Raw genomic sequence first — 22,418 nt, 5'->3', positions numbered from 1 at the left:
GTCAGTTCTGGAGGTACAGATAAGCATGAGCAGCATGGAGATGGTGAAAATAGGGAGTGGTGGAGAGGGCCGAGAAATGAATCCAAGGGGATACTTACATTTGGGACTGCAGAGAAGGAAAGAGTCTTTTACATCGTCATTGAGCGAATATTTATTGAGTGTCTGCTGTGGGCCAGGTTATGTGAATACACAGTGAACAGAACGGACATGGTTCGTGTGCTTGTTGATCTACAATCTAACGGGGTAGACAAAAATAGAGACAATTAAGTGAATAATGGGAGTTTTCACAACAAACAAACAAAATAAATAATGGGGAAATGATGTTTCAGCTGAGACCCAGAGGTCAAAAAAGATTTTAGTACAGAGAGTGGGGCAAGAAGATTCCAGGTAAAAAGAATGGTACGTGCAGAGGCCGTGTAGCAGAAGAGGACTCACTCTGTTTAAGGAACTGAAAGATCACTGTGGCTGAAGGGCCACTGGTGCAATGGAAAGTGAGGTGAGACACAGGGAGGGAAATTGGCAGGGACGACGGGACAGGTGAAGCAGGACCTTAATCCCAGTGCTGTTGGAAGGCTCTGAGCAGGAGAGAGCCCGGTCTCAAATTTTAGGCAGATCACCCTGCTGCAGTGTGGAGAATGGATTCATGCAGGAGGTAGGATGGGTGGAAGAGAAGCGTGGAGACCAGTGAGGAGACTTGCAGGAGGCCTGGACTACAGTGGTGGCAGTGGGTGTGTGTGAGGCTGAGGATGGCTCTAGTGTCTGTCTCAGCAAGCTGCTCGGGCCGTCCCTGGCCTTTCCCTCAGTGGTGCTTTTTCCTCTATCACATCATGTATCGTGTTGACGCTCAGTTTATTCATCTGTGTTTCTTCTGGGCTGTGACTTCCTTAGGCAAAAATAGGGACCTTCACTTACTGGTCTCTTAAGCACAGGTGCTTCCAGCTGAGAAGTGAGCGGTAATGTTGAATAAATAAATCAGCACGCGTACCTTTCGAGGTGCAAGACTGTGGTCAGGTTTAGACTGAGTCTTTTTCCTGTTGTTTTTTCCTTGAGAGAAACTCCAAGACCTGGGCTGGCTGGTGGCAGTGTTACAGGGGAGAGCGTGCTGACTGTGGGGCCTGCATGGCCTTCAGAGGTGTTTCCAGGTGCCTGGCCATTGGAGGGTCAGGAGGAGAATTAGAAGAGAACAGAGTCAGGAAAGCCTTGACTTTGGGGGAGGGGGCCTTGTGAGGAATGACGGGCACTCCTGTCCAGTGCTGCTGGGGAGGCCGGAGTGTGGAGAGACTTGCTCTGCTCCCTGCAGTTCCAGCAGCGAGGTGATCAGTGGTGACGGCAGGTGGAGCCAGTTCCCTGAGGAGCTGAGAGGAGGAGGAGGGCGGGGCTTGATCGGGGCAGTCGAGGCGGGTGACTTGTAGGACCGGAGGAGCAGCCGTTGCCTGTAAGCAGTGGGAGTGGCCTGTGAGAGCAGGGGCCCAGCGCAGGGCTGACGGGACAAGGAAGGAGGGTTGTGGTCGGAGGGGACAAATGCCCCCGCAGGAGGGGGCGGCCAGCCATCGGCTCCAAGGAGGACTTTGCTCTTGGCGTGTGCTCTCTCCCTGGGGGCAGAGGGTTCTGTTTTCCCAGAGAAGCCAGGGATCCTGGTTTTGTTTTGAGTGCAAAGTCTTGATGTTTAAATGTTGGCAGTTCATTTTTTAAGAGTCTGGTTTTGTGGGGAAAGGAGAGACAAAATCCTCATCTCTGACAATTATCTCAGGAGAAAGGGCTGGTGAGTGTGAGAGACAGGAGGAAAGCGTGTGTGGAACAAGGCTTCCGAGGCTGTGGGAAGGGATGCGACTACGTGTGCAAGTGGAGGGCACTGTCCTTGGGGACGGGGAAGGGCTCTGAGAGAGCAGAGGGCGAGCACGTGTCTGAGGAAGAGAGACTTAGTGGAGCCGGGGCCAGGGCCACGTGGCGTGGCCATGAGGGTGTGCACACGTGGCTGGCTGGGCTGTGAGGTGGGTTTCCATTGGACCCAGCCAGCCTGGTGTCCGGACTTTCTCTGTGATGTTAATATCCTGGAAGTCAAAGCAGAACAAAACAGTGGGACTTGCCTAGGGTTAGGACTGAAAGGCCGAAAGGTCCAGTGGGTGAGGGATTTTTTGTGTGTCAGGAGGGTGTAATAACAAAGGTTGTGTGACTTCTTGGTTGGTAGCTGAGCACGTGGAAGGTGGGGTAGGGGAAGAGGAGGTGGCTCAGGGGCAAATGGAGAAGGGCAGGTTTGGTGGGGTGAGGAATGTCTGCGCCAGATGGTGGGGAGACCGTGGCCAGGTGTGGTCTGTGTCTGGGTTTGGCGTGGGCCGAGGTATCCGTGTAAGGTGTGGACGGGCAGGTTGGTGTTGGGCCCTGAGACAGAAGACGGAGCGCCAGGATCCGGGCCACTGAGGACGACAGTGTTAGAAGTCAGCTTGAGTGTTGCAGCCGATGGAGGATGGAGGGGATTGGAAGTGAGGAAGAAGGCAGTCAATCCAGTGCTGACATCAGCCCACTGGGGGGTTGGGTGGTGTCTTGAAGATCAGTCTCGGAATATAAGGTTACATCTTTTGGGGGTGGGGCCTAAATGAAGCAGCAGATTTTGACTAATCCACAGTTCACACTTAACTATTACAATACTCTTAATATTATGGCGAATGTCCTATGTAGAATACCCTCATATATAACAAAAATGTAATAAAATAATATGTAAGAAGATTGGGACTGATCCATTTTTTTAGGGCAGACAAAGTGGGGTCCACCTGCAGTTCACTTCACTCACACCCACAGCGATGCTTGGTTGCCAGTCCTGACCTGTTCTGTTTTCATTTACTAGCAGCTCCAGACTTGTGAGAAGTGGCAGTGACTAACCCAGTCATGCCATCACCTGGGTCCCTAGAAGTCCTTGCCAATATCACTTTCTGAGGGGTCAGGGGCTCCACAGAGGTCTTCACATTTCCCTTAAACTTTCAGCAGTGGAAGACCATTGGCTTGTTTAGTAACCAGACTGTAAGCCTATGGCAGCAAGCTGCTGCCTGTTTACTTGCCACCTTCCAAACAAAACTAAACAAAAATGATTATGAATTTAGGGATGCTTTCTTCTCTCCATATCATGTCCACATGTTTCTGCATAAAAATACTACTGGGAGAGTAAGGAGACTAAGGTCATTTTTTTGCATTATTAAGTAGTGGGAATTTTTTAAAAATAGAAGTTAACATTTACATGGTAAAATATCCTGACAGTACCAAAAGTTATACAGTGAAAAGTAATTCTTCCACCCCAGTATTTTTTTTTAATTTGCAAATGGAAGTCATAGATATTTCTGGGCCAGATGAGAGTTGCCTTAATTTTTTTTTTTTTTGTAAATTAGAATATTATGAAGAGATATAATAACTAGGCTAGAGGGGAAAGAAACCACCAGTTAGATGCGATTTTCCAGTAGGCATTTTTAAAAAGTTAAATTTGGGGTACATTTTGAGAAATGGAAGAAGGTAGGGAATGTATATTTTGGAGAGAGAGGGTTCTGTGGAGACCAGGGAAAACAGGAGAGCTTTGGGAGAGAACTTAGGACACTGGGTGTTAGATATAGAAGTTAGGATAGATTATGTCAGAGCAGAAAGAAGCACGAAGTCACTTAGCACGGGTTTATCTGAGCCCTGAAATGGAAAAACTTTTCTCCAGACTCAAAATGGGAACTAAAAACAGTAGCTAGATTCAGATTGGGCGGGAAGGTGGAAATAAGACAAATCAAAGTAGACAGGGATCTAGTGATGTAGACTAGGATAGTAAAAATAGAATTCCAGGAAAAAATTGTTGAGGACTTTAAACCTGAACCAAGCCAGCTGGATAACTTATACTGTTCTCTCACCTCTGAATAATCTCTGCCCTTACATATTATTGAGGTATAATAGAGTTTCATTATGAACATGAACCTTTTATATGCTGGAGTGTGCTGAACTAGGGAAAAAGGGTTTCCACCAGAGACAGACAGGGAAAGTCTCCCCCTTTATATTTTTGTATAGATTGCAGCAGTGAACCTGAGTGGACATATGGTTATACAGTCTCCGCAAGATTATACAAGGCAGGGAGAGGTAATTCTCCAAAAGGAAATTAGGATGGATGCTAGGCAGCTGAAAAGAAATGTCTCCTTTTCAATATCAAAGATTTTCATGATTCTTAAAGGGAACCCTCCTACACTGTTGGTAAGCATGTAAATTGGTGCAAGCACTATGGATCCAGTATGGGGATTCCTCAAAAAGTTAAGAATAGAACTACCATATGATCCACTATCCCACTTCTGGGTGTTTATCCAAGAATAAAAAACACTAATTTGAAAAGATATATGCACCCCTATGTTCATTGCAGCATTATTTACAATAGCCAAGATATGAAAACAACTTAAGTGCCCATCAACAGATGAGTGGATAAAGATGTGGTATATTGAATACATATACAATGGAATACTACTAAGTCATAAAGAAGATGAAATCTTGCTATTTGCAATAACATAGATGGACCTTGAGGGTATTACGCTAAGTGAAATAAGTCAGAGGAAGACTAAGTACCACATGATTTCACTCATATGTGGAATCTATAAAAAACAGAAAACCAAAATAAATGAACAAACTAGACAAAACACATATATGTGGAGAACAGAGTAGTGGTTACCGGAGGGGGAGGGTGGAATGGATAAAGGGGATCAACTGTATGGCGACAGATGGAAACTGAATTTGTGGTGGTGAGCACCCTGTAGGGTACACAGAAGTAGAGATACAAGGTTGTGCACGTGAAACTGATACGATGTTACAAACCGATGGTACCTCAATTAAAAATTTTTTCATAATTCTTCACACTGTAGTAGCTTACTTGTATAAGACAATAGCTAGAACTTATTTAGTGCTTTGCTCAATACAATTTATACTGTGTCTGATATCAGCCCTTTACATGCTGCTTATTTAATCATCACAATAGTCTTTTAATGTGGGAAACCACTTGTGTGAACTTACCTGATAATAGGTGTGAGAGCCAGGTGCAAACCTAGGTAGTGTGTGCTGCATTGCCTCTATGCTGTTTAAAAACTTATCATGAATTAGTTAATGCTTTTAAATAAAATTGAATTTTATTAATTTTAGTGTATGTGCATATTTTTAAATGGTAGTACCATGTATCTCTTTCTCTCTCACACACACACAAATGATATAATTTATTCAGAAAGGTAGTGAGGCAGTTCTTCAACTTCCCGAGGCTTCTTGGCTGTAGATTAGGACTCACTGGCTATCCTTGTATTGATGTGCAGTTCTCTCTCAGTCATGGCTTCTCTTCTCCCCACTGTGTGGCCATCAGTGGTGGCCCTGAGTAATCTAAGGCAATCATGGTAGTCCCATCCCCCTTGCTAGGGATTGATTCAGAAATAGGCATGTTACAATTTTAGGCTGAGGAAAATCTGCTGAAGCTTCTGGGAAAGACTTTTTTCCTTGTCCAAGGCATGGGGAAGTGGCCGCTCTCTTTGTGTAGACTTTGTCAGATTTGACTGTGAGGCTCCGAGCTGCTGCAGCAATCTTGTTAAACTCAAGGAGGAAACCAGCTCCAGAAGGTGGCGGAAAGTATTGCAGAGGGATGGAGCGAGAGTTGCTAGGCTGACAACTCTGAATTCCACCCTACCCCTGGACTAACAGTTATGTGAGCCAGTAAGTTTCCTTATGTTTAAGCAGTTTGAGGTGTGATTTCTGTTCACTTACAGCTAACGGCATCTCAGCAGATGTCATAATGCAGAATTGCACTGGAAAGAGATAACGAGATTCTTTCTGCTGGATGTTCAAAGTAAAATCATCAAGATACTGTTAAATAGTCTGGTCCCCTAACCTGGCAAGGTAGAAACTGCATGAATTAGACTCAGAGGACCTGGGTTATAGTTTCTACTTTGCCATTAAGAACCTATGTCACAGACCTAAATTTCCCTATTAGCAATAACAAGAAGGTTGCCCTGAATAAGCTGTAATGTACTTTTCATCTCAAATATCCTCTATTTTGGAACCCACGACAAATATCTAGTTAGACTTAATCAGGAATTAGGAGATTTTTGTTTTTGAAAAACAGTGAGCCATCTCAGATTTTTATTATAATTTAGTAGCCCCAAGGCAGTCTCTTTCTACAGCTTGTATGTAAGTAGCAGTAGTAAAGTTTTTAACAGTGTTTTAAAAACTAACCCCCCCCCCCCGCCCCCGAGGACTTAAAACCACCAGTAGCTTATTTATTTATTTATTAAAAAAAATTTTTTTTTGGTTTCTTTAAGATTCTTCAGATTGTTCATATTCTCTCTCTTTACTGTGGAAATTTTCAAATGTGTATGGAAGTAGAATAGTGTAATGAATCCCCATATATTCATCTTCTTACCTCAGGAATTATCAACATTTTGACAGTCTTAAAACCAGTAGCTTTTAAGTGCTTATATAGTTGGCTCTTCCAGCAGAGACTTTTTTCCCTGGTAAACTTTGGAGCTAACTTAGGTCTCCCTTGCTTTAAGGTTTCAGTTGTCTGCGTATGTTTATTTAATACTGTTTTTTTTTTTAGCATCAAAAGCAGTTACAACACTGTGAAAACAAGTCTTTATATTAGCGATTGTGCTCAAACGATTATGAATATTTAGGCATTTATATTTGTACACGTCACGGTAGGATGAGTTATGCTGTACTAGCATGCAACCCCCAAATCTCAGTGGCTTATATACTGGTTGGCTGGGGACTCTGCTCTGCCTCATGCCCCTCTGGGACCCAAGCTGAGGGAGCAGTTACCGTCTTAAATGTTGCCAGCACTGGCACAGAGGGAAAGAGAGCAGGGCAAATTGTGCACTGTTTCTTAAAGCTTCTTAGTGTCATTTTTGTTCACATATCAGGGGCCAAAGCAAGTCATATGCCTAACCCATATTTTAAGGGGATGGAAAATCGCAAATCTACCATGTGCCTGCCAGGAGAACCAGAAATATTTGGTGGACAGCATTAATGATTATCACAGTATCATGACAAATATAAAATCTCTTCTGCCTTTCAACTTTATATGTAACAGCCAAGGCTTCAAATCTTGTTTACCCTCGTGGAACAAGTATAGTATAGGTCATGGTATTAAAATTGCCTCATTGTTTTCTTAGCTCTTGTTTATTTAAAAGCCACTTTCAGACCAGTTATTTAGAAAAAGTCCTCAAGAGAGGAAATACCAGTTTCGAGATTGGATCCCTGACTTTTTCTGGAAGATACAGACTTTTCACTTCTCTCAGGTGATGCAGTAGACCAGGGAAGGGGCAGGATAATTGGAGCTGCTTCACTTTCCATTAGAGGAAGACCTTTCCCATCTTTGCCCTGCATCTTTTAAAAAGTAGCATTTTGGATTTGCATTCTGACATGGGTAAAATCCTGGGTCAGACCCCTGGAATGTTTCAAGTGGGGTTCAGGATTCGATATCAGATCTCTGTTTATATCTTTTGCTTTTGGAGGCTGGGATTTAAACAACAGATTTTGACTATCCTGTGTGAGTTATGTCAGTCATAGCACTGGCCATATTTATATGACCTTCTGCAGGAAACTGTGTAACCCCCCCCAGTCTCTGCTCAAAGGTGCTCTTGGTTGGTCATAATTTTATAGCCCTCAGAAACGTGCACCAGACCAAGGCAAGGCAGCCAGGCCAGTAGCAGCTACTGTGATAAGACCTGGCTTGAAAAGATAAGTGAGGCCAGCTAGCTCCTTTCTCGTGTAGAGAATTTAACTTCCAAGACTGAGACTGAGACTCCTGAGCCTGTTAGGAAGCCATGAGAGAGTGAAAAAAAAAGCCATGATCAGTTCTGGCTGCTGGGGGCCTTTGCATTTCTGCTTCCCTGTGTGAGCCCCAGCCCTGTGGTCACTTCTGCCCAGCTTGGCTTGGGATTCCTGGGTTCCTTGCATGTTCTGTAGGATAGGATTAGTTGGGAGTACTTGTTCCAGAGACCCAGAAGAAGGGTGGCTGAGGCAAGAAGAGCTACTTCTCTTTCGTGTCCAAGTCAGAGCATAGACAGCTCATGGCTGGTGTGGCAGCTCCATGGTTCTCCGGGATCTTGGTGGCTCCAGCTCTCTCCTCCGCCATCCCAGGGTCTAGTCTTCCTCCTCGTGGCCTGAGCCGTCACATTCACGTTCCGTGCAGCAGGATGGAGGAAGAGTAGAAGAGAAGGCATGCTCCGTCCGGTCTTTTTGGACACCTCTAGAAGTTGTACACAAGACTTCTCTCATATCAATTAGATCTTCACTGCCGGGGAGACTGGGAAGTACATCCTTTTACTAGCTGTCCATGTGCCTTGCAAAAATTGGGGATTCCGTAACTGCAGAAGAGGGCACGAACAGTGGACACCTCACAATCTGCTTTGTGTATCTTGAAAGTAAATTCGGTTGCTTGAGGCTGTCTCTGTGTCTTGGTATGAAAGGCATCTAAGTCACCTCTCAGAATGTCCTTCTTTCATTTCATGCCTGTTTGTACGTACTCCACTAATCGTTTCGGCCAAACTAAACAAAGATTCATTTGTTCATTTACTATAATGTTCTTTTATTAGTGTCCGTTGTGCACTTCAAGTACAGTCCTGGGTATTGAGAAAACACAGAAATGAACTAATATGAGGTCTCTGCCCTCAAGGAGTTCACAGTTTGGCAGAGAGAGATGTGTGAGTAAAGAGCTGCGCTGTTGTGTGATAAATGCAGTAATGGAGATCCCCGTGGAAGATACAAAGCATACCCGCTAGGATGGCAAAGAAGCGTGCTGGCTGCATCTTCCCCCTCTTTCTTTCTTCAAGACGCAGGAAATGAAGGCCCACACCCTGGCCCTAACTAAGCACTAGCCATGGTAGGGGCACTGTCAGTCCAAATTCAGATACTCTTTCCTATAAGAACTTCCCAGTTCCTTCCTATCCGTGAACAGAGTAAAAGCTTTCTAACGGCAAATCCTTGAATCTACCACAGGAAAGAGCAATATATATACACAGCATATAATACGCGTATAACTGCATGTACAGTGCTTTATGTCATATAACATTCTTCTCACCACACACCCCATTTATCCAGAAATCCAGTTACCTAGTTTTATCAAAACTAATATTTCTTTTGGACATTTTTTACATGACACTCTTTGTTGACTGACTTACCAGTGGTGTTTTTGTTTTACTTTAAATCTTATCCCCATTTACTTTTTGTCTGCATCTGTCTATAGAAAGCTGATCGTTGATTGGCATTGGTGGTGTTTTAGGGAATACATAGTAATCTTAGGTTGAAATGGAATTTTTATACAAAAAAATTTAGATCAGTTAAATCGCTGTCAGCTTATCAGAATATAGGAGATAACATGAGATTAATACAGCATTGCTCCTGCGACCTATCTCCTGGGATGTAGAAATAGCTGTTTTTCAGACCTCTCCTCTGAAATGGTGTCTTCTCTTTGATGATCTTACCTAGAGCCCGTTGCTACCATTGAACTCTTCTCTGTGTGCTCTGTTAGACTTTGTGTTAAGTTTATGAGTTGAAAGCACTGCTATGCATCATAGTTTATTTGGATTAATTATAACTCTAAATTTTGTTTTAATTCTTACCATCATAGGTACTACTGGGGCTGTTAAAAATTTTTTCCTGAAAGAGAATTATTTTTTAATAGGGAATGTGGGAAAGACAGATATGGTCAGAAGCATTTGGGAGAGAGCAGTGGCTGAGACAAAGTGAATTCATTTTTTTATATTGATTATAATCAGCTGCTTGCTCTTTGCTTAGTATTAATCCCTTTAGAGTCTCTTTTTGAAGGCATACGTTGTAATAATGACATCTCAAATAATACTAAATATTTTTTATATATAAAAGTGAAATGAATCCCTAGCGTTTGAATAGTCTTCAGTGTACATTTGATTCTTTTTGATAGAGGTAGAAAATTGTTCTGAAAGTCATTATACTGAAACTTATGGAACATAGGTAGCTTCAGTTGTTTTTTTTTGTTTTTAATCTGCATTGTGTCTGGAACCATGGATGTGTCCTTCCGTGGAATCATAGAGTGTTACAGTTTCAAGGAATAGGCCAACTATATAATGTGAGTGAGTCCAGTGCAAAATGAAAATGTGGGGCCCCTTACTAAAAACCATTAAGAATTTCAAGACCGTGAGAGCAGAGCAGTAAACCAAAATGTGGAGCCCTTCTAAGCGTGGGGCCCTGTGTGACTGACTGCATAGGTCACAGGCGCGTGAAGCCTGCCCTACCAGGAAATCTTAGCCTGCATTTAGTGTAGGCCCCTTCTTTAATAGATGAGGATGTGTAGCATTTATATGCAACTAGATGCTGATAAATTATTACTGTATAGCAAGACCAAAACCACAACCTTTAAAAATGGTGCTTTTGAAGGTTTCTGTAGGCATATCTAGTCAGTGTAATTTAAAACTACCATCAGGTATTCCCAGTGGTCATAAAAATAATGGCATGGGTAGTTGAAATAAATAATCCCACAGAATTTTACCCTAAATTGTTTCCCAATTCTCCATCGAACAGGGTTTCTTTTTTTTAAGATCTTTTTCATAGTTTCTGTCCTGCTGCAAATTTTATTAGCTTAGATTTATTTATTCTCCTGTAAATGCTCTGAGAGTTCTAATGAGCCTTGAAGGGACCCACAGGAAGGGGACTGAAGAGAAGCAGAGGGCATTTACAATCTACAATGTAGATAATGAGCCCTTACAACTGAGAACGGTGCCTGTGTAAGTGTGGTGGATATTCTATTGCTGAAGGACACATGGAAGACTAAGTAGCATGTGTTTGTTATTGAAAGTCTGCTGTATACACCCCTGTCACTATAGTTTTTATTAATTAAATTACTTTTATTAACTAGTAATCAAATAGTTTTTGTTTTGTTTTTGCAGAATCACGTTAATTATGACTGCTGTTAGAAATAAATGGAAGCAGCTAGCTCCTTGAGCATGATTCATGGTCCCATCACTTTAAAACTTAAATGTTGATCTTCTGATAGCTACTTTAGGGGACATTTTTGTACCTTGTTTCATTAGCTTACCCAATTTTATATGGTGTTTTTAAAAAAAAAAATCATTTATTTATTTATTTTTAGCTGCGTTGGGTCTTCGTTGCTGTGTGACTTTCTCTAGTTGCGGTGAGCGGGGGCTACTCTTCATTGCAGTGTGCGGGCTTCTCATTGTGGTGGCTTCTCTTGTTGTGGAGTAAGGGCTCTAGGTGCACGGGCTTCAGTAGTTGTGGTGTGCAGGCTCAGTAGTTGTGGCTCGCGGGCTCTAGAGCGCAGGCTCAGTAGTTGTGGCGCACGGGCTTAGTTGCTCCGCAGCGTGTGGGGTTTTCTCGGACCAGGGATTGAACCTGTGTCCCCTGCATTGGCAGGTGGATTCTTAACCACTGTGCCACCAGGGAAGTCCTATATGGTGTTTTAATAAAACTCACAGACAGTATAATGTGAATTAGACCTGCTCTTCTAGCATGGTAGAATACATTGGATAGCCAACGGAAGAGAACTATTAAAAAAATTTATGAACAAACCAACTGCTCATGGCACAGGGAAATTAGGACATCATGGAGTTAAGGGAGTTTGTAATGCAAACGGCTGCCATGTCGTAGAGCTGCCTCTCAGCTCCCATAACAGAAATCAACTCAGTTGATCAGGAACAATAAGAACTAACACCCTTCTACATTGAATAATTTGGGGTCATGTTTTACTGTTTTGATTGCTGTGTGCAGTTGCCAGCTACAATGCTGAATCCACTTTACTTAACTTTCAGTTTTTGGCTGACTTTTACTACAGTCTGGTGTCTAACAAGGAGCTTTTGCTTCTCTTAAATGCTGACCCAGGAGCTGAGACCTGTGATGTGGATACCAGCCACCTCTTGCACCATTAGGGGAGAAACAGAATAGGGGATATGCCTGTTTGAGAGCATTGCCGTTTACAAAATGGCTCTGAGGTTTATAACATGCTTTACAGATGAAATTCAGTAATCTGATGAACATTTATGGAGTGTGTGTGATGTATAAGGCCCAGTGTTCGACTCAGTGGGTGATAGAAAGATAAGATATAATTCCTGCTATAGGTAAAGGTAAGACATAAAAATAGTTATAGTTAGAATAAAAGTCGATTCAGTGATTTAGTCATTTGTCTCATAGTTATTAAGCACCTCTGCTATGAATCAGACACTGCTCGGCACTGTGAATTCAAAAATGCCTTCCAGGACCCACAGTCAAATGGGTGGACTTGGCATACAAAAATACACCTGCGTGATGACGTCAGTAGAGGTGTGTGGAGGGAGAGGTCTGAGGAGGCCAGGAGCGGTTCTTTGAATCCCAGCAACATGTCAGCAGGCACAGCCCTGGGTCCCGGGAATACAAAACCTCTGCCTTCACGGAACTTTGGGCTGAGTGTTACATGAATCTGGCAGATGGACAAGCAGAGGCCATTTCAGACAGAGGAGTCAACACATGTGGAGACGTGGAGGCCAGAGACTGCATGGCACACTGGAGCCTGGGCGTGGTTAGCAGGGCAGGGCCCTGAAGGAGGTGTGGAGTGGAAGCGGACGTGTGGCCGGCTCATGCTGGCATTGTCCCCAAGGCTCTGTCGGGGACGCTCTTCCACGGGCTCTTCTGTGGCTTCCCGTCTCCTCAGCAACACTGCCTCAGAAAAGCCTTTCCTGATCACCGGCAGAGAGGAACTGCCCAGGCCCTTGCTAACACAGCACCTGTCCTTTTTATTTATTTACGGAGCGCTCCTTACTAGCTGACACTTTTTGTTTATTTTTGTTTATTGTCTGTGTCCCAACACTTGGCTACAGTTCCATGAGAGCAGGAACCCGGTCTGTCCTGTTTATTGCTGTATCCCTAGCACCTAGAACCCAGCATAAAGCTGGCATTTGATAAATGTTTATGGAATCAATGTAAGCATGGAATGTTTTACTATGAATTTTGGATTTTATTCTATAGACCAGTGGCTCTCAATATTATTCTTCTCTAGACCACTTTATACCAAAAAATTATTGAAGACCTCAAAGATTTTTTGTCTTGTGGGTTATGTCTGTTAATGTTTATTATATTAAAGATAAAAACCTAGACATTTTAGACACTAATTCATTTAAAATAATAATAAATCCATTACATGTTGATATAAATATATTTTAAAAAATAACTGCTTTCCAAAGCAAAAAATTAGTGAGGAGTGTGGCAGTGTTTTATATTTGTGCAGATCTCATTGTCTAGCGTCTCATAGCTGGATTCCCAAATCTTCTTTTGTATTCAGTCTTTTATGATATCATATGTCAGGTAGCCTCTGGAACTCAGCTGTATACTCATGATGGAATGAGAGTAAAAAGACAAATAATGACTTGATATTAGTATACGATTAGTTTTGACCTTGCAGGCTCCTTGAAAGGATCTTGAGGACCCCCAGATGTGGTCCCCAGGCTACCATTTGAAGATCCGCTGCTGTAGGTGGATGGTTTTCTGACTTTTTACTAGCAAGAGTATGTTCTCAAATAATATCTTCTACCAAGCTCCAGTGTATAGCTAAAGATAGAGCTGTTTGGGTTAAAGTGCATCTGTGTTGGGCGTTAGGTCCCAGGAGCCCTGAATTCCCTTTCTTTCTCATTCCTTGGCTAAGTTGCTAAATTGGCACCTCCAGGGTGGGAACATTGTGTGAGAGAGTGAGGCAGGTGAGCTGTTTACCACTCGGTACCATAGTTAAATTTCAGTACGTATTTTATTTAATGGCTTTTAATATAGCTTACTGTATTTTAGCATGAACTAGTATCTTATAAAGGCCATTTTCCCATAAGTACACGATCATTGGTTTGCTTTCATTAAAAAAAAAAAATTAATTGCAATCAGAGACCTTATTTTGTTTCTGAGGTTTACTTTTCCAATTTTGTTTAAGAAATTTTACTGAAATTTGCAAGAACCTTATAGAAATATTTATGTCAGTAAACATTACCTAACTCAGGTTTTAAAAAACAAGTTGCTTTCTTTACACATCTGAGAGTATGTAAAATAAAATTCAGTCAAGGCCTAATACGTAATCAGACAGAAGTGAAGAGGTAAAAGTGGTCTAATTCTGCTTGCCAGATACAGGAGGGATTCTCGTGGTCGGGAGAGTGGAGGAGAGTGGAGGGGAGTGGAGGGGAGGGGAGTGGAGGGGAGGGGAGGGGAGTGGAGGGGAGTGCAGGGGAGTGGAGGAGAGTGGAGGGGAGTGGAGGGGAGTGGAGGGGAGTGGAGGGGAGTGCAGGGGAGTGGAGGGGAGTGGAGGGGAGTGGCAGCTGGCCAGAGTCAGGCTGGCGCCTGCACAGTGCCATAAGCAGCATCACCGCTGGCCGGCTTCAGTATGTTGCTGTGTTTAAAATGCAGTTATTTGTCTCAGGAAACATCCTCAAGTTGGCCTATTTTGTTACTACGTGGAACTGTTTCTGATGGTTTTTTTTTATCTTGAAAAAGGATCACAAGTTTCCTGTAAAGCTTCTGGTTTTGCAAGTAAATCCTGTGTCTACATTTTGTGGGTTCTATTCTTTGGGAGTTTTATCCGATAGACAAAGTAAAATGACCATGTTGGAACATTAATCCATTACCGTCATCATTACCTGTATCATTAAAAAGAGAGAGAGATCATCCGTTGTGTATAATCATAACACAATGTTTATATAGAATACAAACTCTAGCTTTATTTTCTACCTTTTAAGAGGTGGAAGGGAAAATTGAGGGATACCGAGAAAAGCGATGAAAATAATTACAGGACTGAAAAGTACAGTCTTGGTTTTGGAGTTAAATGTTTTAAGGTGTGATTTAATTACTAACTCAACTTCATACATGATTCTTCTTATGAAAAGAGAAAAATCTGCTTTAAAGAGTTATAAATAGGGCACATCTCCATAAAAGATAGAATGAGATATAATTGGGCAAATTACCTTCTAAATTAGGTTTAACATTCAAAAGAACTGCCTAATAGTGATACCAATAAATTCCTAATTATCTTCAGAAATATGAAGGATGATTCTCATTTAACCATTCTCTCAGTAAATATCCAAGTCTCTATTTTGATCGTATCATAAGTTTATTTTAAAATTTCATTTATTTTAATTTTTTGAATAGGTAGCATCATAACAGCATTTTGAGCAGCATCTCCAGTTATTAATGTTAAAGTGCGCCTGTGTTTCTTTGAAGTGGATGGAGTCATATAGGCTGCTCATCATCCTCCTTCACATCAAGAGAAGAGGAAAATACTCATAATTTCTTATAATTGTACGTCTAATAAAAATTAATTGGTGGTATGTGGGGGAAATAATGTTTAGTAATAGCTACCTTGTTTAAGATCCCAGTCCCTTCACCTCACTCTTGATCCTTCTACTTAAAGGATCCCTATTTCTTCTTTCCATTGCTCTTACTACCTTCTGTGATACAATTCACTTTACTTAGTTTATTGTTTGCTGTCTGTACCTCTCTTCCCACATAGGGTTTTTTTTTTTTTTTTTGGTTATAATTTCTCATAATATTTTTATTTTTTTTTAACATCTTTATTGGAGTATACTTGCTTTACAATGGTGTGTTAGTTTCTGCTTTATAACAAAGTGTATCAGCTATACATATACATATATCCCCATATCTCCTCCCTCTTGCATCTCCCTCCCATCCTCCCTACCCCACCCCTCTAGGTGGTCACAAAGCACCGAGCTGATCTCCCTGTGCTATGCAGCTGCTTCCCACTGACTATCTGTTTTACATTTGGTAGTGTATATATGTCCATGCCACTCTCTCACTTCATCCCAGCTTACCCTTCCCCCTCCCCGTGTCCTCAAGTCCATTCTCTACCTCTGCGTCTTTATTCCTGTCCTGCCCCTAGGTTCTTCAGAACCACTTTTTTATTTTTTAGATTCCATATATATGTGTTAGCATATGGTATTTGTATTTCTCTTTTTGACTTCACTCTGTATGACAGACTCTAGGTCCATCCACCTCTCTACAAATAACTCAATTTCGTTTCTTTTTATGGCTGAGTAATATTCCATTGTGTATATGTGTCACATCTTCTTTATCCATTCATTTGTCAGTGGACACTTAGGTTGCTTCCATGCCGTAGCTATTGTAAATAGAGCTGCAGTGAACACTGTGGTACATGACTCTTTGAATTATGGTTTTCTCAGGGTATATGCCCAGTAGTGGGATTGCTGGGTTGTATGGTAGTTCTATTTTTAGTTTTTTAAGGAACCTCCGTACTGTTCTCCATAGTGGCTGTATCAATTTACATTGCCACCAACAGTGCAAGAGGGTTCCCTTTTCTCCACACCCTCTCCAGCATTTATTGTTTCTAGATTTTTTGATGATGGCCATTCTGACTGGTGTGAGGTGATACCTCATTGTAGTTTTGATTTACATTTCTCTAATGATTAGTGATGGTGAGCATCCTTTCATGTGTTTGTTGGCCATCTGTACCACATAGGGTTTTTGAATGTGTTAATCTTTGTGTAGTTTAGTGATACATGCCAAGTGCATAGAACAGTGCTTGGCACATATTTGTTAATCAAATGAATCATTTTTTTCTTTGGCTTTTAGAAGTAGAGGTACATTTCTTCTGGGGAAAAATACTCAGCTAGCAAACTATTCAAAGCGTTTAGAGGCTTCAGTTTCTGGCAGTGTGGCAAATTATAGAGTGGAAACAAAAACAAAACGTCCCCACTTATTAAACATCACAAATACTGGGCCAGATATTCATACCTTTTAAACCCATAGTTGAGCTGACAAGCAAGTAAGGAAACGCCTCGGGGGTCAAAAGCAAGAACTCTTGAATCCAGGGAGGTAAGCTAATGGTGATATGGCTGCTATGCTGGGGGCGCTGGTATCTGTAGATCCCTCGAGGCCTAGAGGATTTTGCAGGGTGACCATGGGGTGCTAGGCAGAGTCTTGGGATCAAGCAAGGTGAAAGGTTCAGAGACTCTGGTAGAAAGCTGAAACTCCCTGAAAGATGTTGGTAAATAAACTGGGAAAAAATTTAAAAACTTGTCCCACAGTGCAGGGGTGGGGGACAATAGGAGTGCGGTAAGGAGGATTGCCTGTCTCAGCTTGTCTTTCATTGGAAAGGTGATCGGTCTTCCCTGAGAAATGATAACTACAAGTCCACTCTTCACTGGGTTTGGGATTGGAGCTCATGCTACCTGAATGGCACAAAGCAAACAAACAAACAAAAAAACAAGCCAAGAAATTAGTGAAAGGTGATCTCAGGTTGTTAGAGCTGAGAAGCAAAGCAGATCCTCTCTGGAGGAATATAGGAACACATACTTCAGAGAATTGATACAGTAAGTTTCTACGAACATGAGCTCACAGTTGAAAAAAAAAAAAAATCAAAAGCTCTTCAAATAAGCCACGATGAGTTAATCAGTGGAACTAGGAAACCATATAGTCAAGCACCAGAAACTGCAGATATTCTAGTTGTTAGATACAGAATATAAAATAAATGTTTACTGTGTTCAGAAAGTATAAAAATATAGCTAAGGAGCAAGAGGCTATCAAAAATAATTAGGCTGAATTCAGCAGTGCATAAAGGAAATACTGCATATTGAACAAAGAGTTTATTCCAGGAAGACAAGCTTGGTTCTGTGTTAGAAAATCTGTTAATGTAATTATCCACATGAACAGTGTAAAGCTTTAAAAAAACAAAAACATATTCTAAAAGATACAGAAAAAGCATTTAATAATATTCAACATTCTTTTAGGATACAAACTCATTCCAAAATAAGGATAGGAGAGAAATTCCATAACCTGACAAAGGGCATCTACAAAAAACCTACAGCTGACATCATACTTGATAGAGAAACATTAGAAGTATTCCTTTAAAAATCAGCAACAATGTAAGGATGTCCTTTGTTACCTCACTTCTGCAGCATTGCACTGGAGCTGCTAGTCAGTAAGGCAAGAACGTTACCGGCTTTAAGGGATGAACAGAGTGGTGGTCATCCTTAGAGTCAGTATGAATATTCTCATAGAAGATTCACCAGTCCACAGATACATTTTTAGGATTTATGATAGTTAGCAAGTCGCTGAATATAAGATCGATGTAGTAAAATCAGTTCTGTTACTCTAAACTAGCAGCTCACAATAAAAACGTGATTAAAAATTTTCACATCAACTATACTTCAATAAAAATTTTTAAAAAGTTCACAATAGTGGAAAAAAAAAGCTCCATAGGAATAAATATAAAAAGAGGTAACAAGATCTTTATATATAGAAAGTTTAAAAAATGTGTTGAAAGACGTTAAAGAAGACCTAAATAAATGTGGGGACACACTGTGTTCATAGGGAGAAAGACTGTTTCTTGTAAATATATCAATTAACCTGTCATTGATATATAAATTCATTGTTATTTCCATAAAAACCCTGTAGGGTATGGTTTTGTTTGTTTTTGTGAAACTTGACAAGTTAATTTAAAAATTTATTTTGGAAAGGAAATGTCTAAGAATAGCCAAGATATTTCTGAAGAGTGCTTGTCCTAACAGATTTTAAGACTTAATGTAAAGCTTTAATAATTGAGTTAGTGTAGTATTAGGGCAAGGATACACAAATAGATACTGTAAAAAAATTGAGGCAAAAAAACAAAACAGAACTCTGCATACATGGAAATCTGATATATGACAGAGCTAGTGTTACAGATCAAATAAGGAGATGGAATCCTCTGTAAACGGTCCTGGGATTTATTGTTAGAAGGCAGGGGAGAGGATGGTTTCTTACCTCACACCATATTAAAAAAAAAAAAAATTCCAGATGGATTAAAAATATGTGAAAGGCAAAATTTAAGCCTTCAGAATAAGATATTAGAGGGTATTTTATGATTTCAGGCTTTCTTAACTAGTTGCCAAAAGCACAGCTGTTGAAGGAAAAGGTCAATAAATTTGCATATATTAAAACTGAGATCTTTTGTTTCTTGTTTAAAACAGAAAGAGCGTGTAAAGACAAGTCACAGGTACTCAAATAGAAGATATTTCTAACACATACAGCTGACAAAGATTTTTTAAATCACAGTAATATATACACATATATGTGTATGTGTCCATGCACATACACATGTCAATGTGAAAAGATAAACGGGCAATAGAGAGGAAAAGCTTTTCATAGAAGAAAGATGAATAGCCACTAAATATTTGTCAACAGGGAAATGCAAATTAAAACTACATTGACAAAATTATAAAAGCTGAATAATACCCAGCATACTCCTGTAATGCTCTGTGGCCAGGGTCAGCAAACCTTCTGTTTTAGGCTTTGCAGGCTGTACAGTCTCTGTTGTAATTACTCAGCTTTGCTACTGTAGTGCAAAAGTAGCCATAAACCGTACATAAACAAATAGAATGGGTGTGGCTGTGTTGCCATAAAATTTTATTTATAAAAATAGTGGTTTGCCGACCCCTGCTCTGTGGCACCAAAGATAATGAATTATTAATACATAAACATGGACAAATCTTACAAACTGGACTACAAAGGTAGCAAAAAATACATTATAGTATGATTCCATGAATGTACATTCCAAAGGTAGACTATAAAGAATACAGATTTATGGGTTTTACCGTGGTTACTGGAACTTGACAGACTTTGTCAAGGCCAGAACTCAAAATCGATGTTGGCCAAATTACCTAATGTTTTAAAGCATCAGTTTTCTTATCTGTAAGATGATGGGCATAGGCATAATAGTACCTAGCTCATTGGCTTGTTGGGAAGATTATGTTACATAGTGCCCCTAAAAGTGCTTAGCACAAAGTTAAAAGTTCAGTAATTGTTGCTATGCCTTTATTCTCCTTTAAAAATTTACATTCCTATTAAAAGAAAGGATAACCTTTCTTGCTTTGGGAACTCTAGGTATTTTTTATCCAGCCTTGCACTGCATGTAGTTAACGTGACTGATAGTAAGGCTTGAAATATCCTCACCCTGAAGTCTTGAATAAGGTTCAATTTCTTTTAATTAGCACAGTTCTTGAGACCCTCTGATGTTTTAGTGTCATGTTTAGATCACCAAGCTCCATGCAGCTTGCTAAATACCTGACAAAAACAGTTTCCAGTGTCACTTAACCTTCCTCTGTAGCATTTAGCATTGTGGAAAACTCCTTTCTCAGAACTCTGTCCTTTTTTCGTTTAATGTGCCACGCTCCAGATTCTTCTCTGACCTCTTAGACCTTTCAGTTCTCTAAATGCTGCCCACCCCTAAAATCATGGCTTACCAGCTTTTTCATCTGAAAAATGAAGATAAAACCCATTCAGACAATTTTCCCCTCAATCTTATGTGTGTGGCTTCTGTTCTCTATAACTTTCTGTCATACCACCCTGATCACAGATGTTCATACCGACTGTCTCTTCCTAAGGATAGTGACATTGTCTAACTCATCTTTGTTCTCCTAGGGTCTGGCAACATGCTTGGCATATAGTACATAGGTGCTGATTATATTCAAGTTAAGTGAATGAATGTATTCATGCCTTGATTTTGTTCATAAAACACCAGTGTTTGCAATATTTGGCCTGCCGAAGTAGCATGTTAAATCTGTTTGTAACCCTAAATTAGCTTTCAGCTAGCTGAAGCAAACTTAAAAGTTATTTCTTTATATTCAAAAAATTCCAACATACATAAAAGTAGAGGAAATAGTAAAATGAACCCCCTGAAACCTGTTTCCATCTTCCAGATTCAGCAGAGGTTAAGATTTGCCACATGTGCTTCACTTCTCAGTCCTTCCCACCACCTTCCCGCCAACCCCAAGTATCTTTTTTTTTTAATTAATTTTTATTGGAGTGTAGTTGATTTACATTGTCATGTTAGAAACCTAAGTATCTTAAAGCAGTATGAGACACCATGCTATTTTACCTCTAAAATTCTTCAGTGTGGATCTTTTAAAAGTGAGAACGTTTTCAAATCTAGCCATAATGATGTTATCATTCCTAATAAAACTAACAATAATTCCTTAGTATCATCTTCTACCCAGTCCATAGTCATATTTTCCCGGTGGTCCCTATAGTGTCTGTTTGAGTTGGTTTGTTGATTCAAAAGTCAAACAAATCCACACATTACATTTGGTTTTCATGAGAAAACTCTTCTTATGAAGAAATAAAACAATACCTAGTTTTTATTATTTCTCCCCCCCCCCTTCTTTTTCTTTTTTTTTAAATACTCTCCCTCAAGATTAGGGTTCTTTATAATAAAACCAGAGGCTTTGCAATTTTAGGTAAAGGTTTCGTCTCCCTTGAGACTGCTTTGCTGTTCTTTTTTGTTAATCAAGCACTTTAACGTGTATAGGGCAGTACTGCACTTAACAGCACAGCAAAATGCGAGACTGAAGGTTGTTAAATTTAACTGTTCTCTGCAATACTGTTAGGACTTTTCATTAAGGCTGTAAAATTATTTTATGTTCATTAAAATGTATATGCTCTTTGATAACATTTAAAACATATCTTAAATATTTTAGAGTTATTTTTCTTGAATTTATGGTTGTAAGGAGGAAGCTAAATTTAGGCTGTAACACAGTATGTGTATTTGGAAAAATCTGCTCACGGATGAACTTAATTCTTACATTCTCTAAAGCTGAAATAGAGAAATGTCATCTGCAAAAAATTTATCTTTTAGTTATGGTATTTTTGTCGGTAATAAAGAAAAACATGTGTAACTGTTCAGTGTGTAATAAGGGAAGATAACCCAAGTGTTTAGAGGTTTTAGCAGAATGCAATTTTGAGAATTAAGTGGAATTTAAAAAAATAGTGCAGAAGTAATGTTTTGAGTTATTGATGTGAATTAAATAACAGGATTATTTCAGGGACTTTTTCAACAGTTTTCCTGTTAACTTTCTATTATATTGTTTAAGTGAATAACATCCTAATGCAGTGGTTTTGAGGGTTTCTGAGAGCAGGAAGCAAATCCTATGTCTACTCCCAAGAGCTGAAAAAAATTCCACGAGAAGGCACTTGGGGTGTTATCTCCTAGCATGGACCTTAGCTAGTGTCAGTGCAGAAGTCCTTAACTAGTATCAGAAGCCATGTGAAACTAGGAGAAAATTAAATTGAGGCAGTGAGGTAGAGAATAGCTATTCACAAAAACAAAGGCAAGGGGCCAGAAAGTTGAGTAAAAACAGCAAGAGAGAATGCAGAAACAATATAAGCTAAGAAAAGAAGTTAAGTGTCATTAGAGAGTAACCAAATTAGGAAAAAACCCCACAAAAGCCAAAACCAGTGTACCAGCTTGCTGACGAGTTAAGGGAAGAAGATGAAGACTGTGTTGTATAGTGTGTGGTGCCTGTGATAAATCTGTGAAGTAGAATTCATGACTGACTAGAGTACCATCTTTCTGTAACACGCTAATACATGAACAAAGGGTTGTGTTTTTTTTTAATGGTAACTATAAATATTTCAGACCATTATCTTGGACCAAA

At 40.3% G+C, this 22,418-nt stretch overlaps 1 protein-coding gene across 5 annotated transcripts in view; it reads left to right on the top strand.

The window, feature by feature from the left end:
* GALNT1 (polypeptide N-acetylgalactosaminyltransferase 1) overlaps window positions 1-22,418 on the top strand; it is a 125,746-nt gene that overhangs the window by 12,522 nt on the left and 90,806 nt on the right. For 2 of the 5 annotated variants that reach the window (XM_082416115.1, XM_082416117.1), the window contains exon 2: window positions 15,124-15,273. The exons of the other annotated variants lie outside the window; for them this stretch is intronic. The gene's annotated coding sequence lies outside the window, so the exon portion shown is untranslated. The remainder of the gene's footprint in view (window positions 1-15,123; window positions 15,274-22,418) is intronic. 5 annotated transcript variants of the gene reach the window in all.

This window comes from Balaenoptera physalus (assembly GCF_965194825.1).
Source record: "Balaenoptera physalus genome assembly, chromosome: 12".
Taxonomy (NCBI): Eukaryota; Metazoa; Chordata; class Mammalia; order Artiodactyla; family Balaenopteridae; genus Balaenoptera; species Balaenoptera physalus.
This window is presented reverse-complemented; position numbering and strand designations above follow the sequence as displayed.